The sequence below is a fragment of the Humulus lupulus genome, chromosome 4 (assembly GCF_963169125.1).
Source record: "Humulus lupulus chromosome 4, drHumLupu1.1, whole genome shotgun sequence".
Taxonomy (NCBI): Eukaryota; Viridiplantae; Streptophyta; class Magnoliopsida; order Rosales; family Cannabaceae; genus Humulus; species Humulus lupulus.
The window spans coordinates 169,595,608-169,607,855 of NC_084796.1; the positions used below are offsets into that span (position 1 = coordinate 169,595,608).

General features: G+C 38.8%; 1 non-coding gene across 1 annotated transcript; it reads left to right on the forward strand.

Moving 5' to 3' along the window:
* The first annotated feature begins 5,679 nt into the window (after nucleotides 1-5,679).
* LOC133833216 (small nucleolar RNA R71) lies at nucleotides 5,680-5,786 on the forward strand. The gene has a single exon (XR_009892610.1). It is a non-coding gene; the product is annotated as a small nucleolar RNA R71 (small nucleolar RNA).
* The last annotated feature ends 6,462 nt before the right edge of the window (nucleotides 5,787-12,248 follow it).

Consider the following 12,248-nt stretch of genomic DNA (forward strand, 5'->3'; position numbering starts at 1 on the left):
AGAAGAGATACACGCCTCAAGCTTGAACCATGGTTCATCATCCCCGATCGAACATGAGTTCACCATGAGGACAAAGTGTGGTCCGATCGGACCACTCGCTTATGCCCAGAATTTCTGGGCAAAAAACTATGTAAAAAATGACCCCTAATGGCATACTTTGCCTACCTTGAATCCGAACCAAATAAACAAAGCCCTAAAAATCCCTAGTCTCAAACACATTCCATCATTTACATAAACAAAAAACAAGATCAAAACATATAAGTGAAAGGTTTTCTTCATGTTCTTAAAAACCCATTACATTACACTATCAAAACCCTCAAAACCCATATTCATGTTTATGTCAAAATACCAAAAATGTCTTGAAATTCCTAAAAGCTTAAGGGAAAATTCGGGTTACCCATGCCACAAACCTTATCAAGACCACAAGCAAACACATTGAACAAGACATATTCAAGAACTTCAAGAACATCCAAGGGACAAGCATATTCGGCCATGACATTTTTTTTTAGAAAAGAAAATGTAGCAATCTAAGAGGCATGGAGAAGAAGACTTACCCAAGGTTGGAGAGCTTTGATTTTGCTTGGAGGATGCTTGAAGATGAGGAGCTCCCCTTGAAGATTGTAAAGTCGGCAAGAGGAGGGAGTCCTTGAGAGGGTTTCGGCCAAGGGAGAAGATGAAGGGTTTTTAGAATATATTTTTTTTTTTTTGTATGTGTGAAGAAGAGAATGTAAAGTGGGGATATTTGAAGGGAAAAAAGTGGGTTTTTCATTTACTTTTGAACCTCTGGTATTCTGGGATTATCTTTCCTCCACGATCATGGGTGGATTTTTGCAGTCATCGTGGGTCTGCTGCATGAAGATGAACAGTTATTATTTTTTATAATGACGTCAGCCGAAGAAAAAGTTTATTACGTGAATAAATCATATAATAAACTTGGGGGGCAAATGTTGTCCCAAAAATTTGAAAAGAATGACGTGGCGGTGAAATGGACACGTGGCATAAGTTAGTAAGGTGATCTGGCTTGGTAATGGCCTAATACATTAGTTAAGGAATGGGACAGAGAGTCAAGCCAAATACGCCCAATCGAAGAGAGTATTTAGACTGGGGGTCGCTTGGAGAAAGGAGGCTTACCCCAGGGTTGGAGAACTTTGAGTTTGCTTGGCTCAGACCTCAGTTTAAAGACCCCTATAATTAAATTGGTGCCAAGACCAAGAAAGTGAAAGGGAGGTATGAATTTTGGTTCAAGATATAAAAACAGTAGGTCCGATCAGACCTAAGCTTAGGGGACCTCTTGTTAAGCTTGGCTCGAATAAGTTCAAAAAGAATAAGGCTCAAGTTTTACTCAAAAGGGGAAAGCCACATAGTGGCCGATCGAGCATACACATAGGAGGTACCTTCGACCATTCAGGTCCAAGGAGGAATAGATGGTGGCTCGGACCACCTTGGTCCGAGGAGAGAAGCCTAATGCCCGATCGAGCATTTGGTTGAGCGAAGGGGTTCAAACCTAGTTGGCCCAAGGAGAAGGATGTGTGCCCGATCGGACGTGGTACTTATGAGTACCTTGGACCATTTTGATCCAAGGAGAGGTGGTGGCTCAGACCACCTAGGTCCGAAGAGAGAGGACCAAGATCCGATCGGACCTTGGTTAAACAAAGGAAGCTTGGACCATTTAGGTCCAAGGGGCATTATGCCCGATCGCACAAGGCCTCCCCCCGATCGCACAAGGCCTCCCCCGATCGCACCTTGGTTAAACAAAGGAAGCTTGGACCATTTAGGTCCAAGGGGCATTATGCCCGATCGCACAAGGCCTCCCCCGATCGCACAAGGCCTCCCCCGATCGCACATGACCTCCCCCGATCGCGCAAGACGCCTGCAGGAGCGCTTGGACCATGTTGGTCCGAGGATAAGCTAGGAAGAAGATGGCTCGGACCATCTTGGTCCGAGGTGCAAAGTGTAAGGTCATATTGGACCTTGATTGAAGGAGTCAAATAAGATGGTTTGAACCACCTTAAGCCAAAGAAGACAACCATTGTGTCCGATCGGACACAATGGAGAAGTATACCTCGAGTGTAGTTGGCCTTTGGTCCAAGGATAGCCATGCGTATGCCACCTTTGACCTACGTAAAGCTTGAAAGCTTGAAGAATAGTCAACATGCATGAGAAGCTACGTCAAACTGCCCGAAACTACTTCAGTGAGAATTGGTCCAAGCATCCGGGAATCACTCAATCCTCACTCGAAATTAGGGATCAGTTATATTTTGAATGTTTATTTTGTAATATAAATATTAGGTAAATAATGGAATATCCCTATCAAAAGGGGATATCAGTTGAGAACCCAGGTCTATAAATAGGGACTTGGGAGGATCGTAAAAGGACTTTTGGCAAAAAATTGAGAGTGAATCTGTATTCTAGAGAGAGAAAGTGTGTTGTTCTTGAGAAAAACCCATTTTTGTATTCTAGAGTATCTCACACTGAAGAAACTCAGTTGACAAGGTTCATCTGATCTTGAGTGTGAATATAGTAATAAAATCTCTAAGTGGAGTAGGCTATTACCGATCATCGGGGCTGAACCACTATAAAAACCTTGTGTTATTTACTTCCGTTCATAAAAAACTGTCTGTTGTCGTTTATAATTCTCTTGAAGGTTGTCGTAGTTGACGTTCTCACGTCGTTGGCTAAATTCACAGTCAACACCCAATATAGCCGAAAGCATCATGTTTCGTACCACTGCCGCTGCTATGTGGAAAGATTTGTCTGATCGTTTCAATCGATGCAATGGGTCTAGAGTTTTCCAACTCAGAGAATCAGCTATTTCCCTCAAGCAAGGCAACCAAGATGTTCAAACATACTTCACTAGACTCAAAGTTCTTTGGGATGAATTTGCTGAGTTTCATCCTACTGCCATATGCACTTGTTGAGCAATGGAAAAACTCAATGATTTTTACAATCTTGATCACGCTTTACAGTTCTTGACAGGGTTGAATGAGTCTTATCATCCCGTTCGTGCTAAGATTCTTTTGCTTGACCCTATCCCGAACATCTCCAAGGTTTTTTCTATGGTCATTCAAGAAGAAAGCTAGCGGACTCTTGGCTCTACCACCGTTCATTCCACTCCAACCATTGTTGTAGCAACAGCACCTACAACTCAATATCACCATCCTCGGTTTAAGAAGCCTCGCCCCTTTTGCACCCATTGCAATAGACCTGGACATTTAATTGATAAGTGCTACTTCTTACATGGCTTCCCTCCTGGATATGGTGCTCCTCTAAAGCCTCATGAAAAACTCAAAGCTGCTTCCAACATTGCTTCCACTACCACCGAAGACTCAGATCCCTCCCTTTTGACAACTCAATGTCAACAATTAATCAACTTGTTCACTCAACATCTGAACAAAGGTGCTACCACTTCAGACTCTACTCCAGCCCCTGTTTCTAACTTTGCTGGTAATTTCTCCCCATTTAATTGGATAATTGACAGTGGTGCTACACACCATATATGCTATAATAAATCTTGCTTTTATTCATTTGATTCCATTCCCTTTCCAAATCATGTTTGTCTGCCTAATGGAATCTGAATCCCTGTCACTGCCATTGGCACTGTCCGAATCAACACACATTATTTTACATAATGTTCTTTACATCCCTCCATTTCATTTTAATCTATTTTCTGTCTCTGCTTTCACAAAAAATGCTGCATTCACTTTAAATTTCAACTCTGATCATTGCATTATTCAGCAGGAGACTTTGAGGATTGGGACAACTAAAAAGTCTGGCAATCTATACACTATTCAACAAGATAACTCTCTTGCTTTTGATTTTAGTCAACCTATCTTGTGCAATAATGTTTTTGATGTCACTCAATGGCACACTCAGTTAGGACACCCTTTGATGGCCATCACCAAAAGCTTAAATAAGTCTTTTGATTTTTCTGTACAAAAGCCCTATGACAAACATTGTAGTATCTATCATTTTTCTAAGCAAAGGAAATTACCTTTTGTTTCTTATAATAATCTTTCAGCACTTCCTTTTGATCTTATTCATTTAGATATATGGGGTCCTTTTCACATTATTAGTATAGAAGGATATAAATACTTTGTCACCATTGTTGATGATTGCACTCGATACACATGGATTTACTTACTAAAGGATAAGCCAGATGTTAGCACTATTATCCCTAATTTTTTCACTCTTATTAACACACATTTTGCTTCCAACATCAAAATGGTCAGATCTGATAATGCTAAAGAATTAAATTTATCTTCTTTTTATGCAACAAAAGGCACACTACAACAACACTCTTGTGTTGACACTCCTCAACAAAACTCAATAGTTGAGAGAAAACACCAACACATACTTAATGTTGCATGTGCTCTTTCTTTTCAATCTTCTCTACCATTGTCTTATTGGAGTTATATAGTGCAAACATATGTTTATCTCATTAACAGAACTCCATCTAAGTTGCTGAAATATCAAACTTCTTTTCAGCTCTTACATAAAAAAGATCCTGCTTATGACCATCTACAGACCTTTGGGTGTCTCGCTTATGCCTCCACCTTAGTTGGTCATCGGCACAAATTTTCTCCACGCTCAAAACAATGCGTATTCATTGGTTATCCTGAAGGCATGAAAGCATATACTTTACTTGACCTTCAGACAAACCAAATTTTTCATTCTCGTGATGTTCAATTCCACGAAAACTTATTTCCTTTTCATAGTACTAACCAATCTAACTTGATTGATTCCATGTTTCCTCCAACTACCTTACCATGTTGCAGGTCTAAATTTGACGAAGTTGCCATTCCAACTGCTCCCACTTTAAATAGGGAAGACACCACAACTCGAGCTGGCAGACACACCTCTCGTCCTCCTCACTTAGCTGATTATGTTTGCAACAATATTACTTCTTCTACAGCTCATCCTATTACAAATTATTTATCTTATAACAAGTTCTCTTCTCATTTCAGAGCTGCCATACTTGCTGCAAACACCATTTTCATTTTCTTGATTTCTTCCATCATTTGGCGATTAAGTTTGGATTGTTCCTCCATGAATGCATGAAGAGTATTCTCGAGAGAATTTCGTTGTTGAGGAGCAATGTATTGAGGTACAGAATATGCCTTTGATGGTTGAACTTGTTGCTCATTTCTCCATTGGCCTCCAGACGATTGAGCTTGGTTGGAATCTCTCCAACTGAAATTTGGGTGGTTTCTCCAACCAGGGTTGTACGTATGGGAGAATGGCTTGTTATATTCCCCTAAGGCATTGCATTGCTCCTCATAAACCCCCCTCATTTCATTCAAAGCTAAGCAATCCTTAGCTAAGTGCTCCGTCCCTCCACAAATAAAGCAAGGTTCTTGCGGTTCCGCTTGAGCGATCATGTGCGATTTTTGGCTATTCTTCGTCATTAAGACCTCAAACTGCTTTTTTAAAGCTTCGAGTTGGGCCTTAACACTATCCTCTTCTTGAAGTTGATAGATCCCAGATGGTTTGTGTCGGTTGGTGCTGTCAGTAGCACTTGGACCAGTCCAGGTGTGAGACTTTTTCGCGGTTTCTTCGAGATATTCAAGAACATCGTCTAGCTCTTTTTCAAGGAATTCACCATTGCATAGCATTTCTACAAACGGGCGCTCACGACTCGTGAGGCCTTCATAGAAGTAACTGATCAAATGCCAGTTCTCATAGCCATGGTGCGGGCACTGATTCAACAGATCTTTTAATCTTTCCTAGACTTGATAGAACGTTTCATTGTCCTTTTGGGAAAATGTGGGAATCTGTTGTTTTAGACTGTTGGTCTTACGGCTAGGGAAGTGTTTCAGAAAGAAGGATTTGGTCATCTCCTCCCATGTTCCAATAGACCTAGGTCTCAAAGAGTATAACCAGCTTTTGGCTTTGTCCTTCAAGGAGAAGGGGAAGAACTTCAGTCGCACAGCATCGACATTTTCGGCTCGGTTATAGAATGTGGCTACCACCTCCTCTAATTCTCTGATATGCACGTATGGGCTTTCGTTTTCAATTCCATGAAATGTGGGCAAGAGTTGAATCATGCCAGGTTTAAAGTCTAATGCGGGCATATTAGGAGGGAAGATAATGCATGAAGGCGTGGAAGTGCGAGTAGGATGGAGGTAGTCATTGAGAGTTCTTGGTTGGATTTCATCATTGTGAGCCATTGCGAATGGGTTATTATCATCGAAAGTTTGTGGAGAAGCAGGATTGGTGGAAGGAGTTCCGGTAGGAGTGGAAGATGAATTGGAAGAAGTGTCACTGGAAGTTTCGTGATGATTCATCCACCCTCGGAAATCAGAATTAGATTTATTTTATGTCCCTTTTTTTTTTGATTTTTTTGATTTTTTTTTTTTAAACTTGTTCCCAGGTAGATTTGGAGGTTTTCGGGTGATCTCCAACGCCTTACTAGAACTCCCCGAGGTTACTGAGTAAGTATGGTGGATCACAAGTCAACCTGTTCGACCAAACAACCTTTAAGCAGAGTGAAATTGCTTATTTTGACTGAACAACCTTGGTTTTCTTATAGTAATAAGTTCAACAATGTAATAGTGCAAAGGTAGATACTCGAAATGTTCCCAGGCCGATTGGGAAGGTTGCTAAGGTACCACTTTAGGCCCACACTTGCCTAGACAGAACTCCCCGAGGTTCCCAGGTAAGTGTGGAGGGTAACGCCATCACAAACCTTATTTAACAACCAATCTTTCTAGACAGAACAATATCGGTTTCTACCATTTGTAATATTACACAATTGGTCCCAATACTAAGCGTTTTATGATTGAAATTTTATGAATAAATTTGTGCAATTTTATGTTTTTTTTAAACCTAAATTCTAAGGAAAACTAAGACAAAAATAAAAAAAAAAGGAAAATCCTAAACTAAGCAACAAAATAAACAACACAATAATAAAATCAAGAAAAGAAAATTAAAGTGAAGATAGAATAGCAAGATTAATCTTTTTTTTTTTAAATATGTATTGAACTAAAAAAAATAGAATAGAAATTAAGAAAAAAAATGGAGTAAGAATTTGCTAAATAGAAAAAAAAAATTATATAAATATATATGGTTTTTTTTTAAACCAAAAGAGAGGAAAATGGGAAAAAAAAAAGAAATAAAGATAAAAATAAGAATAAATATATATATTTTTGTTTTTGGTTTTTTTATTTTTTTATTTTATAGATATGTATATATATATATATATATTTTTTACCGAAAAAAGAAAAAAAAAGTAAAAGAAGAGAAGAAAAATATATATATATATAAATAAAGAATTTTTTTATTTATGATATTTTTTTTGTAGTTTTTTTTTTCTTTTTATTTTTGTTATAACAATAATCTAATTAATTAAAAATTAGTAAATAAAAAAACTATACTAACACAATATTTATTCCAATAAAAACACAAATAAAGTTACTAATATTTTTGTAAAAATTTCACTAAACCTTTGAAAATGACCTCCCCGGCAACGGCGCCAAAATTTGTTTAACGCCCAAATCGTGACAACCACTAAGCGGTGGTTGTAGTATAATCGGGCGGTCGATCCACAAAGAGGTAACCTAAACTCAAAAGATAAGTAGAAAATAACACAAAAATTAGTAACAATAAATAAATAAAAAGATGTGAATGAAAAGAGGTTTCAGATTTTGGTATTGTATTTTTGATAAAGTGATGAAATGAGACAAGTGAAATAAAGGTAAGATGTAATCAAGAGTTTGAGAAAATGAAAGGTTTCAAGAATCATCCATATGCTTGTTTAGTTACTTGGTTACTTGATTTACAAAAATACACAAGTAAATAGTTCACATCCCAACATTTACTTGGAAAATCTAACATTAAAGTCCATATTCTTTTCTAACAAAAGTTCATTTGAGTTATAAAGTTCTTTACTTTAAAAACACAATGTTAATCTTATGAAAACTCTAAAAATGACAAAATACCCAAAGGCAATAATGCAATAGAAGATTAGACATAAAATTAGGTATCAATATTACTTTTACCAATTAGAAGTACATAGAAAGAGCATGACTAATCCTATATACTATTAGCATAAGTAGATAAAGATAACAAAATAAAGATGGAGATGAAAGAACATAAATAACTCAAAAGTTTTACATTAAGAACATAGTAAATCAAAGTAGCAAAATAACATCACTAGCATATGGAATCATCCCTAACTTTCCTAGGAAGATTAGACCATTATGCTCATGATCCTCACAAAATTCTAAGAAGAAAATATGAGAAGAAAGTGAGTAGAAATTTTGGTATAGTCACTTTACTCTAAAAATTACATACCAAATGTGAAGAAAGTGTCCCTATTTATAGATGGAGAGGACTAAAAAGAAATTAAACAACAAAATGGGGTTTACAAAATAAATCTGAAATATTAATAATAAAATATGATTTTAAAAAAATCAAATCTTATAATTAAATCACCCTAGCTATTTTGGTGTATGGTCAAACTGTTCTTTTTAAAGACACCAAAAAAGATGAGCTTTAAAACTCATAATGGCAATTTTGCGAGGCCCAACACCCACAAAATATGGGTTGAAGGTAGCTGGTGGCAGAGGTGGGCTTTGACCCATTTCCAGCCAATGAGGAGGTGACACGTAGGCGGGCTGCTGAGAAATTGGGCTCTTTGGGCCGAATTGATGCTGGAGCTATTTTGCTTTGCTGTAAGGTGCATAGCTGAAGGAGGGGACTTAGGCCTGCGTTAGGCTTCAGCTGAAGTGAAGCTTCCTGCCGTGAAGTGAAGGAGCTGAAAGAGACTTGGAAGGAGGTAGTGCTGGACACATGGCGCGAGGAGGAGGCGGCACCTGGGTTGCTGCTGGGACGCGTGGCGCAAGGAGGAGGCGGCACCTGGCTGTGGAGGGGCTGGCAGCTTGGTCCAACGGGCCTGGGCTTCTCCTTCAGTTGGGCCGGCTGCTACAAAACAACAATTACTCCTTAAAAATTCCATTTTTAATTCACTTCTTTTCTCTTTTTCTTTTCTTTTACTTTTATTAATGTTAAAATGCAACATACTTTTTACAAATTAAATTAAAATTAATATTTTCCATTAAATAAATATATCAAAATAAATTTAATAAAATATTAATTAAAAATTAATTTAATATAAACTTTAAGCTTAGTAAAATGTCATTTTTAAGTACTAATCAACCATTGCTGAACCAACTTCCTACAAATCAGCATCCTTATCCCCAGAATGGCAATTGGCTATGCAGCTGGAACTACAAGCCTTACAATGCAACAACACTTGGGAAGTTGTATCTCTTCCTCCTGGTTCCAACACAGTTGCCAGCAAATGGATATTCAAGGTCAAATACACTCTCACTGGTAAAATAGACCGATACTGTTGACGCGGTTCTTCGGCAACAGGTAATTAAGAGAAGAAGAGAAAGAGATTAGTACTTAAAAGTAGAACCGCCGCAGATATGAAATCTTTGTGAGAAGAACTAGGTGACCCTAAACACGTTTTTTAAGTGGTTCGAAGGTTAAAATCCTTCTACTCCACTAGTCAATATTATTGATCTTTTCTGGGTAATTGGTTTACAAAATATATAGTTCTTACAAGACTATTTTTTCCAACCCCTATCAATTCCCAAGGTCTCCATATTTATAGGAGAAGGCACCTGGAAATTGGTAGGGAGGTCATCCCGTGACCTTACCATTTGTCATATCAAGTCTGTGATATTCATGATTACTTCCTAAACCTGACACACAAGTGTGGTCTAATCAGTATGGAAGGAGACAATGGGCCGCACGGCCCAACCCATCCGTGGGTGTCTGAATACGCACGTTCCTGCGGCGTGTCCGAGAAGTCAGGGGGATATCGGACACGTGATGGCAGGATTATGCACGTTTATCTTGCGTGTTGACCTCCCATAGGGTCAGAGCTTCCTGAGAAGCTCGCTACCGGAGCAATCCATAACCCGAGCTGATCCTTCAGTGGTCGTCGGATGTTGTTCCCAGCTCCTGGAACAACAAGAAGGAGCAGGAAACTCCATCCCCTCGAGCTAGAAAGGGCCCGTCCTGAAGATAAAGCCTCTGGCCTGTGGGAGCCTCGGGCTAAATCATGTTTAGTCCGAGGATCGTCCTGCTAAACAGCCCGTGGGAAATCCAGGGCGTACAGATACATAGCTCGCTTAGTAGCTAAGGGCTATACTAAAAAACAAGGAATTGACTACATTGACACTTATGCCCCCGTTGCGAAATTCAACACTTTCAAAATCATCCTAGCTCTAGCAGCTATCTATAATTGGAGTCTAGACCACATGGATATCGACAATGCTTTTCTACATGGTGACCTTGATGAACTTATTTACATGAAACTTCCCCAAGGTTATGTTCACAATGGGCAACTTCCTCCAAATCCGGTGTGCAAACTCAACAAAAGCTTGTATGGTCTTAAACAAGCTTCAAGACAATGGTACTCCAAGCTTAGCACCACCCTCTTACAACATGGTTTCACTCAGTTTCCATCCGATCACTCTCTCTTCATCAAAAACAAATCAGGTGTATTCCTTGCCTTATTAATATATGTAGATGATATTCTCATTACAACTAATAATGACTTAGCTCTTGTTTCTTTCAAAACCTTTTTGGGCAGCAAGCTTAAACTCAAGGACTTAGGTCCTCTTCGCTTTTTTCTTGGTTTAGAAATTGGTAGAAATAAAAATGGAATTTCTGTTTCCCAACGTTCTTTCACTTTACAAATATTGTCTGATACTGGTTATTTAGGTTCCAAGGCTTCCTCCACCCCCATGGAACCAAACCTTAAATTAACCAAGGATATTGGTGAACTATTACCCGATGCCACTTCTTATAGAAGTCTCATTGGCAAACTTTTATATCTTACTATTACAAGACCTGATATATGCTTTGCTGTCAACAGATTGAGTAAATTCCTTTCTGCACTAAGGCTTCCTCACCTACATGCTGCTCAAAAGGTTCTTCAATACCTCAAAGCAACTCCAGGCCAAGGATTATTTTTCCACTCTCTACACCAACAAACCCCCAGTCAATCCCTTCAACTCAAAGCCTTTGCTGATGCTGATTGGGGGTAGTTGCATTGACACTAGAAGGTCCATCTCTGGTTACTGTGTATTTCTTGGAAATTCATTAGTTTCATGGAAATCTAAGAAACAAACTACCGTCTCTCATTCATCTGCCGAATTTGAGTACCGTGCAATGGCCAATACCACTTGTGAGCTTACTTGGCAACTCGCATTCCTCACGAACTTCGACATACAACACAAAACACCTGTCATCCTCTTCTGTGATAACAATGCAGCGATACACATTTCAGAGAACCCCATTTTCCACAAATGAACCAAACATGTTGACATTGATTGTCACATTGTTCGGGAAAAGGTTACCTAAGGCATCATCAAAATGAATCATGTCACAAGAAAAGACAATCTAGCAGATGTATTTACCAAAGCCTTATTTCCTTCTGTTTTTACATCCCTTATTACCAACATGAGTGTTAAAAATCTGTACACTCCATTTTTGTAACGACCCAAATTCGCTAATAAGGCTTAAGGGCCTTGATTAGCATGCCAGGAGGGCATGATGGGATTTATGTGTGATTTTAATGATTTAAATGCATGGTTATGATTAAAGCATGTTATAGGACTATTTGTTTATCTGAGATGCATGACTATGTAAGTTAGTGTGCATGTAGGCCCGGATCGTGTTAGAAGGGCATAATTGTAATTTTGGCCATGATTGGGCGTAACTGTATTGATATGTGTTGATTGTTGAGGCCACAGTGGTATGTGGATGTTTCTGTGCTTTGTGACTCGAGGCGATCCCAGTGAGCAGACTAGCGGAAAGTGATGACAGGAATTTATACCCGGCTCGGGGCGAGCCTGGGAGTATGAACAGGAATTCAGAGGATAGATTGAGATTTATTTTGATGATGGGGAATATTTATTTGGTGGTTAATCGAGTGTTGGAAAGCAACGGGAAAATATTAGGGACACTTGAGGATTAGCGGGAATTGGATAAAATGACTAAAACGGCCCTATTTGGACAAATGGATTGAGAATTAATAGGAAGGGCATTTTGGTCATTTGGCTTTTAGAAATTGATTTATGAGGCTTTACACTTAGTGGGATTTATAGAGAGTGTTGGCTGTGGAGAGAAAGAAAGAAAAGAAAGAAAAGGAGGAAAAGGAAAGAAAGAGAAGAGGGAAAAACAGGTGGGTTTTCCAAAGGGTCGGTTTGTGCATTTTGCACCATTCCACT